The sequence below is a fragment of the Rhipicephalus sanguineus genome, chromosome 9 (genome assembly GCF_013339695.2).
Source record: "Rhipicephalus sanguineus isolate Rsan-2018 chromosome 9, BIME_Rsan_1.4, whole genome shotgun sequence".
Lineage (NCBI taxonomy): Eukaryota > Metazoa > Arthropoda > Arachnida > Ixodida > Ixodidae > Rhipicephalus > Rhipicephalus sanguineus.
The window spans coordinates 108,763,257-108,777,733 of NC_051184.2; the positions used below are offsets into that span (position 1 = coordinate 108,763,257).

Genomic DNA, 14,477 nt, shown 5'->3' on the forward strand with positions numbered 1-14,477 from the left:
AACTCACGCGTCTGTGGCGGCGCAGCAAGGCTGTGCTTGCGTTCCAACGTGGTCGTTGCGTGGCTATGTTCAGACATGTTTCTGGGCTTGCGTTCCCTGCACGCTGACTGCCGCGATCCTCCTCTGTCACAGTGGTACAAAGAAAGTGACGTGGCCCTTCCTTAGCAATTTTTCGCAGTGAATAAAGAATCATGGGTGGCTCTTCTAACGCAAACGCCAAAGATCAGCGCATCTGGGGGAGGCGGAGCAAAAGGTTAGATAAAGCAAGAGCGGCCAACCTAACTCCGCTGGTCTTTGCCGTTTGCAATAGCAGACCCACGCTTAACTTTTTTAACATGAAAATGTTTTATGCCGAGGTCCACCAAGACTTTCATGACGTATTTTCGTCAGGAAATACGTCAGCAAAATAAGTGCCGTCAAATGGCAAAGAAAAAAATCTAAGAGAGAGTTCCGTTGATACGAGTCGAACTCATGAACTCTCGGTCGGCGACGATGGCTGCCTGGCGTTTAGCCCAGTGAGCGACCGCCAAACACATAACAGAGTCTACATGAACGTGCCTTTTATCTTTAACACTTTCCTCTCACAATGCTCTTGGACGGATGGATAGATGGGTGGATGGATGGATGGATGGATGGATGGATGGATGCTATGAGCGTCCCCTTTATAACGGTGCGGTGACATGTGTGCCACCAGGCTCGAAAAAAACAGAAAAAACGCGCCGTTGCTACGACTGTCCCGTTCACGCGTTTCCAATAAAAAGTATTTTCTTCAACGCTTTAACATACCGCGAGGTTGTGCCTTCAGCCCAGGCCTCGCTCATACCATCCATACATATAGAAAAACAGCTCTCTGACGTTGGCATGGCTGTCGCACTGCATTCCCCTCTCGGCCTGTGAGAATTAGCGGCCAGACTAGAGGGAAGACACGACGCGTGTAGCGTTTCTCTTGGCATTTAACGACGCTTTGAAGGAGAGCATATCGATTATCGGTGTTTACTATGTACTTCCTTATGACATATTTGCGCGGGATTCACCATATGCGGTGTCCATGTATGTGTGAAGAACATCAGCTACTGCAGGCTTAAATCATGATCATGGGCGTTAGTCGTTGGTATGGAGATGTGGCACTAGGTGTCAACGTGAGTGCGTCCACCATCAAGCGGTGTTATATCTGCCAAACAACAGTAGACATTGTAGAAGCTCTCATATACGAATGCTCTATAAACAATCAACTACTTCTGTGACGACACGTTTCGCTTTCGTGTTTTGCAGATTCCTATGACAGAGGAATAAGCCATCTTTTTTTCGGCAAGCCTGCCCGACCTAACGTGGTAGGAGGCCACCGGGCGCTAGATGCGTCTTTTAGAACTGTACATTCAGTTTTACCAAACAACCAAACCCCCCCTGTCATTTCTGTTGCTAAGATGTCCCGAGTCAAGAACAGCTGCCTAACTCGGGCGCAGGCGTGCAGGGTTTCTTGCGGTAGTCCCAGCCTTGTAGCTGCTGTCACCGCAATAATCGAGAGTCTTAGATAAGGCTTGGAATTTCTTATGCAAGATAGCCTCGTTTCATGTTTAAGTCAACAGCACTTTCAGTTTAAGAGTATAATCTCATAAAAAATTATCTCAGAAACTCGCGAAACAGTCGGTGCTAAAAACGAAGACCATTGTTCTGTGGGTCTTACTTATTCGGATCCAATGACTGTGATTAGGCTGCATTTTCATTCTGCCATTATGGCAAGAGATGACCGAGAAAAAAAATCACACCATATCCACGTGGTGAATGATGATGAGTGGGGCGAAGCGAACACGCGCTGCAGCACGGCGATGGCATTGGCGCGACCGTGGTCCTTCTTGATGGAAGATATTGTGACTAGATTGTTTGAGAACCACAATCTATTGCACACACCGCAACTATGGCCGAAACTGTTATCAAGGAAGCCCCGCTGGAAGCCCCGCTTCGGAAGCCCCGCTTCGGCCTCGGGGGCTCGAACGGTGGGGTCTTCTCGCCGCAGCCGTGCAGCTTGTCGAGCAGCTTCGGCTTCGCGGGCTCGAACGGTGGGGTCTTCTGGCCGCAGCCGTGCAGCTTGTTGAGCAGCTTCGGCCTCGGGGGCTCGGACGGCGGGGTCTTCTCGCCGCAGCCGTGCAGCTTGTCGAGCAGCTTCGGCTTCGCGGGCTCGAACGGCGGGGTCTTCTGGCCGCAGCCGTGCAGCTTGTTGAGCAGCTTCGGCCTCGGGGGCTCGGACGGCGGGGTCTTCTCGCCGCAGCCGTGCAGCTTGTCGAACAGCTTCGTCTTCGCGGGCTCGAACGGCGGGGTCTTCTCGCCGCAGCCGTGCAGCTTGTCGAGCAGCTTCGGCTTCGCGGGCTCGAACGGCCGGGTCTTCTCGCCGCAGCTGTACAGCTTTTGGAGCACCTTCAGCCTCACGGGCTCGAACGGCGGGGTCTTCTCGCCGCAGCCGTGCTTGTTGAGCAGCTTCGACCTCGCGGGCTCGAACGGCGGGGTCTTCTCGCCACAGCCGTGCAGCTTGTCGAGCACCTTCGGCCTCGCGCGCTCGAACGGCGGGGTCTTCTCGCCGCAGCCGTGCAGCTTGTCGAGCAGCTTCGGCCTCGCGGGCTCGAACGTGGGGTCTTCTCACCGCAGCCGTGCAGCTTGTCGAGCACCTTCGGCCTCGCGGGCTCGAACGGCGGGGTCTTCTCGCCGCAGCCGTGCAGCTTGTCGAGCAGCTTCGACTTCGCGGGCTCGAACGGCGGAATCTGCTTCGCGGCGTCGACGTGCAGTTTTAGCCTCGCGGGCTTTCACCTCAGGATTCTGTCTGCGAGCGCGCACTGCCGCCGCCTTCCGTGCCCTCCGTACCTTCCGTGCCTTGTCTTCCATCTGGCGACTCCGAGCTAAAGAGAAAGCGCGCCAAGAGGGAGCCTCATGGCGCGTTACTTCTGAAATGTTGTCTTCAGGTGTCGTTGAAAACACGAGGCGTAGTAAAGAAGAAAGAACGCCACAAAGGCGAATACGCACGAGAGTGTCAGTCGTCAACGTCGTCTTCTCCTTCTACTGCATACCAGAACGCGCGCAGTAAAGAAGAAAAAATGCCACACAGGCGAACACGTTCGAGAGTCCCACTCGTGAACGCCGTCTTCTTCTTCTACTGCATACCAGAACGCGCGCTTCTCACGAGCTAGAGGTGGCTACTACAACGCTAAAAACAAACGGAGGATGGACAGACCCACGGCGTAAGGAGCTTCGCCCCTAAATCTACTCTAAGGCGTCGCCCACGCAACCAAATCAAATATAAAATATACACCATCTCCCGTTAAAGGGAACCATGTGTGGATGCGCAGCAGCGTGGAGATGGTTAGCTTGAGCCTCTCTGCAGTCCGTGCCATTGGTGTCATCGTGGGATTCTTCAGCGAGGGAAGGAGAGCACGAGTGCCCCGCGTCTAGAGCCACAGAAGCAGAGGTGGCCATCGGCCGCTCGTGACGAGTCAAGACGCCGCAGGCGTGGCTGCTGCCTACTCATCGCAGGACAGAAGCGCGCGAGAGGGGGAGTGGAGAAAAAGAGGGGGAGAGGAGAGGAGGTGCGTGGAGAGGGCTTGCGCATGCGCACTAAGGGTGGTCACACTGCGCGCCACCACCACCACCGGTTTGAACTCCGCCATAAGATGCTTCGCATCTATAAAAACAAAGCAAGAATTGGGTAATGACCAGGGCACTATCTAATTTCCTTGGTAAGCAAAACGGCTTACAGTTCTCACATGAAGTAGCACTATGTGCTTCGTGCCCACAGAGGAAGACGTGTGTGCTCACTCCGCCACCATGCAACGCGGACAAGGGGTCTATCTGCATACTCTGCGGTTGACCGTCTTCCCGCTAACGCAATTCGTTGTTCTCATCTCACACCCCTTTAGGTCAAACCTTCTCTCCTTGGTGGATTACGTGTCCTCCTTCCCTTTCACCCTCTCACGAGGCTCCAGCCTTCCGCCTGGCCTCATGATCGTGGGTACAACACATTCACACGCTTACCATAAATTCATGTATTGCAAGTATGTGTGCGTAGCCTAGCGGTTATGACACTTGTATCCCTGGCCACGTGACCTGTTGTAGCGAACTACACTGGCACAGGATTCGCCAAGAGAGCTTCGCTATAAGAACAGACTTCATGTTCACTACAGATGTGCAGTGTGTTTCGCTAGCTTCGAATTCGGAACTCGAGACGCACCCTCCTGATAGGCCCTAGGGAAGATTGCTGCTGCCCGTGACGCCATCGCGTTCCCTGCCAAAATATTGTGAGTGTCTCGTGGAAGTTATTGCGCCTACGAAAGATGAACAAAGTCAATAGCGACTGTGTGTGCAACAAAATGTAGGAAGATGCTTGTTGCGTTGACGTAGGTTTTCCAGTTGAGCAATTACCGCTTGGCCATCCTTTTACTTTTAGCGATGAAACCCCTGGCTTCAATAAACCAGCTTCCTACGTACCTTTGGAATACAGAATATTCTATCGCTCTGGAATAAGTGAAAGCGTTACTTTAAAGTGCACCTTTGCACGCTGACTTGAACTGCTGCTAGGCTGGGGCTATAATAAGAGATGAACTTGTTTGCTTTGCAGGATAACTGAGCAAAGATTCGAGGTATTTCTTCCTGTATTATTTCCTTCATAAAATATGAAGAGTTTTCTTAAGAGGTATAGATGGGCAATTTCTGATAACCCTATTTCACAAATATCTGTATAAGCCGAAGGCGTTACTAGGAAAAGGTACATTGGAAAAGCACGTGTTGGATGCTCTAGCAAGGCTAAACGCGAAATAGCCTGTAAACTGACCACTTGCGATAGAAACATACGTGCAGAAGCTCTGCCCCTGTAGATTTCATTGTGCCGCCACAGAGACTTGTCACAGCTGTAGGCATATTATTACAGCCGCATCTGCAGCTTATTAGTGGACGGCACGTTATGTCAGTCGCTGTAGCCGGAAAAACGGACGCGCGGAAAGCATGCCATGGCAAACGCTATCATCACGCTTGCAGTAAAAGCAGTGTTCTACTTGGACGGCTACACAATGGCACTCGGAAAGTTTACTTCGACGTCGATTTATTTATTATTAATTTTTGTTTACATATACTGCTGTCTAATGTTTGAGACATTGCAGGAGTGGTTACAAGAAACGCGCAAAGAACAAAAAAAATTCGGCCGATCCCACGTACCGTGGGAGTCGATGTTATGCGAAGCATGCGGTGGGAAGGTCACTGTGGCGTAATTTTTTTACTGAACGAAACGTTACAAAATGACGCTAAAGATTTGTATAAACTTTATATGCACAGATATATGTTGAAGAGCCGCATATGTATTATATAACCAGTTGTTTACACCTGGATAACGCTGCCAACGGCAACGTGGGTACTACCAACACCAGAAGCGGTAAGCTGAAGTGCTAATACTTTTCCCTTGTGATGGAGAACGGAAGCACGTTTCACGAACCCGTGTGCATGTGTGGAAGAGGTTCTTGACAGTTCTTGAACAAGGTCATCATAATCGTTATCAGTGAGCACCAGTCATGACTTGTTATCGGATCTGATGGCGATCGCGGTAATGAGGGGGTCTATGTGTAGTCAAGTATGAGGTGAAAAGTGTTGCTTGTTGGGCAAGTTGGTACATGCTTAAATTCGACAAAAGCCACTAAAACGTCGAAAAAGGAAGAAAACTGAGAGGCAGGCGCAGAGACACAGTGAACACAGGGGTTGGCTCTAACAACTGACGTTTATTTCGAAAAAAACGCCTTCTCCTAAATCCGTACAGCGCATGCGCAAAAGCACCTCACTGAATCGCATCCCCAATCTTACCTACGCAAATCAGTTCTGTTCAGGAAATCGCACTCTTTCTTCGTCAAAAACACAGAAGCTGCGCTTATACATTTATCTGTACCAAGCTTCCAAATATTATACGCCTCAATGATTTCCTTTTGAAGTTGCGTCTTAGCCTTACCTAAAATGGAAACATTTTCAAATCGTCGTGTGCACCCGCAAAGCCTACAATGTATAGGAAGGTTTCCACCCGTGCCAGTGGGTAGAAGATTAGCATGCTCACGCAAACGAACCTTTATACATCGACCAGATTGTCCAATGTATAGCCTATCGCAACTCAAACGAACGCTATAAACCACACATGTGACACATGCGCAGTATTTTTTTTACATGTTTGATGTCGCATGTTCTGCTTTGCGTGCCGAGCTGCGCAGCTCTCCTACAAAGAGCTGCAAATTTGCTAGGTGCGAAACAGACCAACCTGATATCGTTTCTGGCAGCAACCTTTTTTCAATCTGTGCGAAATACCATGGACGTATGGCATAACCACAAAGGTTATTTTGCTTTTTGTCTTGAACATCACACTCACTCCTGTGTTTCAACTTTAAGCGCTTAAACAAAAATTCAGCTACAGTGGTGATGAAACTGTTAGGATAGCCTGCCGCCAAAAGCCTATTTTTCTGCTCAACAATGCTATCCTGCATTTTATGGATGGAACTCTTAGCCACGGCATTAGATAAGCAATAATTGGCAATAGCCCCTTTAACTAGTTTAGAGTGGGAACAATCATAGGGCAAAAGCGTCTTTTTAGTCCTTGGACTATACAACCAGCACACATGACCATGAGGATGAAAATATTACACCATTTGCCGCTAAAGGGAAGCATTAGGCGATGCGAAGCCGGAGCACTTGCACGACCGCGTTCCGTGGCGTTCTTTGGGCATGCTACCGACCTCGCGTTTTGGAACCCGAAGAGGAACGCTACGCGCATCTTGTCTTCCCTCTAGCCTGGCCGTTAATTCTCACAGGGCGAGCGGGGAACGCAGTCGGCAGGCGTGTGAGAGGGGGGCAGCCTAGGAGAGGAGAGAGAGGGGGAAGGGACGGGCATGCGCTGGTGTTCATCGCGTCGTTGCGCAGGACAGAATTTCGGCATGTCTAGCCCGCGTTTCAGAGGAAGAGTGGAAAGGGGAGGGGAGAGGAAAAGTGGAGAGGGGAAAGGGAGAGGGGATGTGGAGAGGGGGTGGGCAGAGGGTATGCGCATGCGCAGTAAGGGTGGTCACGCCGCACACCACCACCACCACCACCGGATTGAACTCCGCCATAAGATACTTCGCATCTAAAAAAGTGAGAGTCAAGTCTAGAAATGTAATGGAATTTTCTTGTGGTGCTTCGTGAGTGAAACGAAAATGTGTGCAGCATGATTGAAACACTGACAAGATGTCATTAATGACGCCCCAGAGAAAATCACTGTTCTTAATATTTAGAAGAACTAGAGAATCATCAACATATCTAAACACACGGGCAACTCGTTCATCATCAAGGCTGTCGCACAAGCGTCTGTCGAAATTAGCTAAGAAAATACTGCAAAGTACCGGAGCAACACACGCGGCCAGCTGCATCGTAGGAGTACAGTAAGCATGAGGTATAGTACAGCTGTTGGAAATCGTGAATGCCTTGGTCATTTCGCCGACAAATTATCTGTCGAGAGCTGCTGCTGAAAAACATATATTTACAGATGTTATTTACAGGGAGGGTGGGAGCGGTTCTTAAGGGGCCGCCTCGTACAAGCACTAGGTGGGCCGCGGCCCGGGCCCGCTCGACCAAGGCCCATTGGGCCGTCAGGTCAAAGTAGTCGAGCAGGGCTGCCTCCCAGTCCTCCCGCGAAGGGTTGGGTAGTGGGGTAAGGTCTGGGTTTTTTTGGTAAGCCCACACCATTTGGAAAATGTCACAGGAATTTTCCTCACAATGCGGGCACTTCGCCGTGCAAGCGGGGTCGAAGTGTTTGATAATTGCCGGGCACAATAAAGTTTTGGTATAAAGGCGAAGGAGGATTTGCTCCTCCGCCTTCGTGAGGCCTTTACAGGGTTTTGGATAGATATTATGGCCGGATTTATAAAATTGTGTGACCTCCTTAAAGGTGTAGGCGGGATTGGGTTCGAGGTCCGGATCGGTAGGGGGCGAGGATGGTGCCCGGAGAGTGAGTGCGCGGGCAGCGGCGTCGGCCGTCTCATTACCATCGAGGCCCGTGTGAGCCGAAGCCCATATGATCGTTCGGTGCGCGGGGGCACCTAGGTAGCTGCTGTTCTGCAAAATTTTATAGGCAAAGCACAGAATGTATCCCTGTTCTATATTGCGACAGGCACCCCTTGAGTCGGTGATGACGACCGTTGAGTCCTGATCTGCGGCGGCTAGTGTGATGGCAATCTCCTACGCGTGCGTAATGTTATGTGCACGGAAGGTGAGTCCGTTTACAGCGGTGTTTTGGTGGACGACCGCAGCCGTGTACCAACCCCCGTGGTGTGGGCCGGAGGCGTCCACGTAGAATACTCTGAATTTGTGGCCGTAGTGTCGGCGAAGGCTTCCGCCCGCGCGAGGCGTCGGCCACTGTGGCCGTCTCGGGTCATGTTAGCCGGAAGAGGGCGCGCATGCAGGGAGTATCGCCAAATTTCTGGAATCTGTACGCGCTCTTCCGTATGTATTGAATGATTGATGTTTAGTCGGGCAAGGACGCGGCGACCCGACGGTGTTTTAGAAAGTCTAGTATATTGTTTAGTCAAGTGCGCCTCTCGAAGCCCCTTGAAGGTGTTCACCATTCCCAGGTCCAGAAGGCGCTGGTTAGAGGTGCTGACAGGAAGGTCGAGGGCGCGCTTGTACATTTTGCGGAGAATGACTTCGAGTGCATTCTCGTCGAATTTGCGTAGGTGGAGGTATGGAACCGAGTACAGGACTCGGCTGGTTACGAATGCATGCGCCAGCCGCAAGGCGTCTTTGCATCGTAACCCCCCGCGCTTGTTGGAAACCCGGCGGACCATCCGGCCCACCTGGTCCCCCACCTCACACAATTTGGCCAATGTTGTGTCTGCTCTGCGATTTTTATGTATAAAGAGCCCCAGTACTCTAATCTCGTCGCGTTCGGGTATGGGTCCGCTGTGAAGGGAGAGGTCAATTTTTGTGGTGCACTTTCGGGATGGGCGTATGTGCACGAATTCCGATTTGGACGGGGAGCACTGAAGGCCGCAGCGACGGGCATAGTTATCCACGATGTTTCCACGTTTGACGCCCATATGGTGATGTCGTCGGCATAGAGCGCATGCTGTATGCCTTCGACTTTCGCCAGCTGAGCGGGGAGTCTCATCATTGCCAGATTGAATAGGAAGGGCGAGAGGACCGCTCCCTGCGGGGTCCCTCTCGTGCCTAATCGGTAAGGGCCGTGCTCAGTGTCCTGAATCCGAATGTATGATTGTCGGTCAGTGAGGAATTGTTTATTATAGTTGAAGGTGTTGTGGCCGCAATCCACCTGTGAGAGATGCGTTAGAATAATTTCGTGGGTCACGTTATCAAAGGCCCCCTTCAGATCCAAAGCGAGCACAACTTTGTCATTCAGGGGATACTCGAGTGGATCGAGGATCTCATGATCGAGTTGAAGCAAGACATCCTGCGCGGACCGGTGTGGGCGGAACCCGAACATGATGTCTGCAAATGCATTTTTGGTCTCCAGGAACGCGGACAACCTGTCGCGCACCATCGTCTCCATTAATTTTCCCACACAAGAAGTAAGGGAGATGGGGCGGAGGTTGTCCGTGTTAATGGCTTTGCCCGCTTTGGGTATGAAGGTGACCAGGGCGGTCTTCCACTCAATTGGTAGGGTTGTTTCCCCGATCCAAATGGAGTTGATGTAGGCAAGGAGCATGGTGTAGGCCGAGTCAGGAAGATTGGCAAGTAATTTCACGGCAATTTTATCCCGTCGCGGTGCCGTACCTCGCCTCATTTTTGCTAGGGCCGCCTTCAGGTCGTGTAACTGGACCAGTTGATCCAGCTCCGCGTTCTCGGTACCTGCATGCGAGTACGCCGGCCCTCGCTAGTCTTGCTGTGTGCATCGATATTGGTCTCGGAGTGTACATGCCAATTTTGCCGTGTCTCCGTCGAAGCTGTGAAACGCTCGTTGCAGATGTTTTTGTGTCTCTGTTCGAGTTTGCGTCGGATCAATTAAGGCGCGGAAGAGGCGCCACGTACTCCGGCTGGACATTTGTCGAGCGGCCGTGTTGCAACGGTCCACCCAGTTAGAGTCAGCGAGCTGGGCCGCGTACTCTGCTGCTGGCTGGGTGAGCTCAGCGATGCGAATTTTGAGCTGCCGATTGTGTTTTTGCCGGCGCCATCGGCGGACGAGGCTGCGCCGGGCCGCCCAGAGGTGAAGGAGGTGGTTATCCACCGCCGGAGTCGCCTCCGAGAGTTTAATTTGTGTTTCTGTGGAGCGAAGAGTGGAAACCAGTTGCTGGGACCAAGCATGGTATCCTTGCTCCTCAATGGGTGTCGAATTGGCGTATATTTGCCGAAACTTCGGGTAATCGGGTAATTTTGCCTCTCCGTAGGGTCTTGCCAAAGGATGAGTGCGAATGGTGGTGTTGAGTATGCAGTGGTCGCTGCCGAGGGTCTCCTCGGTGTTGACCCAATCCGCATACTGGATGTGATTTGTTAGGGTAAGGTCCGGACAGGTGTCCCGGGTCACGGAGTTAGCCACGCGAGTTGGGTAGGCAGGGTCGGTGTGAAGAGTTAGGCCCAGCGTGGACATAAGTTCCGCCAGCTTACGTCCACGTCTCTCCTCACGCGCATACCCCCAAAGTGTGCTGGGGGCATTAAAATCACCCACGATCACCAGAGGATCCCTGCCTGCAGCCTTTAAGGCGCGGCTAAAAAGGTCTGCGAATGTGATGTTGGTTAGTCTTGGTGAACAATAAATGTTTAGCATGTGCAGTGGCGGGTCCTGTTTACGCAGCGGAAGGAGTGTCACCATCACGTACGAGAAATCTGGCTTAAGGTCAAGATCAACTACGTTGGCCGTATAACTTTTGTGAACGCAGATGCAGGATAAAGGGTCCTGCTGAAACGTAGTATAATATGTGAGTGTGGCAGCACTCCCTGGCTCCTGGAGGGCTACCACAGCAGGAAGGTTTTGAAATGCTGCGAGGAAAAGCCGGAGGTTGGCCCGCTTGGTGTGAGCCTTAAAGCCCCGACAATTCGACTGGGTGATTTGGATGGCGGTGACCGTATTGGATCGCGGGGGTTTCCGACTTCTAAGGGTGCCCGCCATGGTCAGTGGTGTTAACGATCGATTGTGGTGGCGGCGCTCCCGAGCCAGCACTCGCGGGGAGGGGGGTGTCCTCAAATCCGGAGATGGAGCAGCTGTCGTCATCCTCAAATTCGATTTGTCGTCGAGGCGTCTTAAGGTACCGGCCAGACACGTCCTTAATTGGGCCGGCTCGTTTGGTGAAGCGAGCAACTTGTTGGGCTATCAGGGTTAGGATGGTCTCTGTCATTTTAGCAATGGCGGCATTTACGGCCGCTGAGATTTGAGTTTCGAGGACAGTTATACGGCTGTCCATACGGACCTCAAGGGTGTTAACACGAGCCTCGAGTGCGGCTACCGCGTCCGTTGGCGCCGCCCCGGTCTCACTCTCCATTACCTCTACTGCGGGGGGAGGGGGAGAGGAGACTAGTTGGGTCTGTTTGGCCTCGACTGCCGCTAGTCTTTTCTGTAACGCTTCGATTTGTGCCTGGAGCTTGGCAATAATATTTTGGTCAGCGTTAGGTGATGAAGATGGGATGATAGGGGGGGATGAGGAGGCAGCTCTACCCGTACCACCCACCTTGTTTCCATTTTTGACGGCGTTGGCCCATGACCCGGCCTCGCCGCACGGTTGCGCCATCGGCTGCTTCCCGGTTCCGCCATGCGGTGGGGTCGACGGCTGCTTCCCGATTCCTCCAGTATGAGAAGCAGGCTTGTCTGTCTTGGCGACCTCCCGGTGCGGTGGCTCACTGGGAGTCTGATGTTTGCGTCGTTTCTTGGACGCCCTTTTGGACTTTCCGCCCTGGTGTGCGGCCACCTTGGAATTACGGTACTTGGCCGTACACGCACGAGAGTTTGTGGCGTGTGCTCCACCACACACAGAACAAGCGGGTACACATTCATGAGGGGCCCGCATCCCCTCCTCCACAAGCGGAACCTGCTGTCCACACAGGCCACATGTATCCGGTCTTGGGTTGGGACAAGTGTCCATCCGATGGCCGACGGCACCGCACTTTCCGCAGGCCGGGATGGTCCGGTAGTAGGGTTTGACGGGGATCAGCATTGTGTCGTAGTGAGCAAAGCGTGGCTTCTCCTTTCCAGCGAAGGTCACACGCGCCTTGTTCGACGTTCAAAATTTACGCACCTCGACGATGGTGCCAGACCTCCAGCGTTAGCTCTCTCGGAGCGTCTCCGTCGTGTCTGTGTTGCGGACTACGATGACTCCATGGCAGACATTGCTACCATCTTGTCGCAGGTACCCGTTGAGCAGAACCTGCCTGTGCTCGATGTTTACCGCGAAGTCCCCGATGATTTTGTCCGCCGTGTCAGAGTCCGGGGTGTGAATAACGATCAAATTTTGCTCTCTCGATGGAATAACTGTCAACGTCTCAGCTCGCTCGGGCCCGAGGTATGCCTTAAACGCGGTCCCGTACCAGTTCTCTGAGAAAGCATCATGCAATGAGATGCACTCTCGTGGCTTTACGACAATTACATAGTCGCCAGGATTCGGTTTTGGAAACGGGCGAGGCTTCCATTTAGTGAGAACCTTGCCCTTGCGTCCCACAGCGCGCGAAGCGAGAGGCTGCGTCTCGTCAGCTGGCGTACCGGATGCCGGGGCAGCGGCGGACGTCGTCTTCTTGGCGTTGGCTTGCAAGCGGCGTTCAACCGCGTCATTGAGAGCTTGGCTCCGAAACCTTGGTGAAGAAGCAGAATTTGGCGTTTCGGAAGTCGTAATCGTCTCCCACGTCATGGCATGTGGGTCGTATCCACGCTGGGTGAGCGTAGCGTCCATGTTGCCTCGGAAAGCCGGCCCCACGCCACCCGGCGTCGGCGTCGCCGTTTGGCTTAACGGCGTCGCCTACGTGGTCGGGTGTTGATCGGCCGTAAAGTTGTTAAAAACTGGCCCACCTGGATGACACTGGTATCCACGTGTTGCCTGCGAGTCGCCGAAACGATTGATGCTGGTATTGACGGGGTACCGTGAAATTGCCCGTGGTTCCAGCCGAAAATCAGCGGAGCCGAAGCGCAGCACGTCCTACATCATCGCGCGCTTGCAGCGCCCTCCCTGCGGTAGCCCGGCCGCAATTTTTCTTCCGGCGAGCGCGTAGGTGGGGAACGCGGTGTTCCAGGCAGGTGACCCAGGCGCGCGTCGCAGAGCTATTTTAGGGGCGAAGCTCCTTAAGGCGGCACCCGTTCGTCCCTCGTACTCGTAGTCGTTGTAGTCGTAGTGCGTAACCAGTCTTACGCTTTGACCTCCAAGGTGGTGCCGGTGGGAGAATTTTCCTGTGCGTTGTTGAACAATAAAAAATTAGCAGCGTGCGCGTTAACTAAAAGCCGAATTCTTCTGTCTCTCATTCCCATTAGCAGCTATTGTTTACCTCCAAGGTAGTGCCTGGTGAGATTTCTCCTGTGCGTGATTAAACAATAAAAATTTTGTTCAAAACGCCATTGATTGATGAAATAAACCAACGAAAGACGCCAGATGTTTTGTAAAAGCAAAACGAAAGAACGCCAGATGTTTCTAAAGCAAAACGAAAAGACGCCAGCTGCTTAACGAAAGACGCCAGATGTTTTCTAAAGCAATGGTTTTCTAAACAATTAAAATTCACAGCGTACATGTAAAATTAAGTTAGCTGCAAGTCGTCATAATTCATCGAACCTTTAGTATAAACGCGCCCGATCTCACGTCGGTGATGATGTACTGGGCAGAATTCACGGAAGATTCACGGTTTACCGAGGAACCTCCGCAGCATCGCCCACTCATCATCATTCACTCCGTGGATATGCTGTGATTTTTGGTTCGATTAGCGTGATGCTATGAGCGAGGCCGACGCTTTTACGACGCTTGCGTTAAGGTCTCCACCTCGCGGTGTGTTAAGGCATTGACAAAATTGCACTTCTATTGAAAACGCGCCGAATGGGACGAACGTGTAACGCGTTGCAGGTACTAATCGCGAAAGCCCCAATAATGACGAATTATTATACTTTGCCGCTCTTAGAGGGCAACACCACCCCGCCGACCGGGAGAGTGGTAGATATAAAAGGCGCGTTTGTAAAGCCTCCAGAGTCTGCGACTGTGGCGCAGTGGATAGGGCGCCCGGCATCTGTTGTGGCGGACCGAGCGGTCGTTGTTTCGATGCCCGTTGACGGAACTTTTTGAACACGAAAGTGTTTTATGCCGGGGTCCACCAAGTACATCCGTCACGGATATGACGCTGATAAAATGGACGCCAACGAGGTGAGAAAAAAACCAAGTAAAGGATACGCCGCTGGGAATCGAACCCACGACGTTGCGGCTGCGACGGCAAGCGCCCGAGGCCCTACCGATTAAGCTAACTCGGGAGACGCTATGCACGGCGCGAACGCGCCTTATATCTTTCACACATTCTCTTTCGCGGTGGGC

General features: G+C 52.4%; 1 pseudogene; it reads right to left on the reverse strand.

The window, feature by feature from the left end:
* Positions 1 to 11,081: 11,081 nt before the first annotated feature.
* LOC125759962 (uncharacterized) lies at positions 11,082 to 12,866 on the reverse strand (annotated as a pseudogene).
* Between the last annotated feature and the right edge of the window lie 1,611 nt (positions 12,867 to 14,477).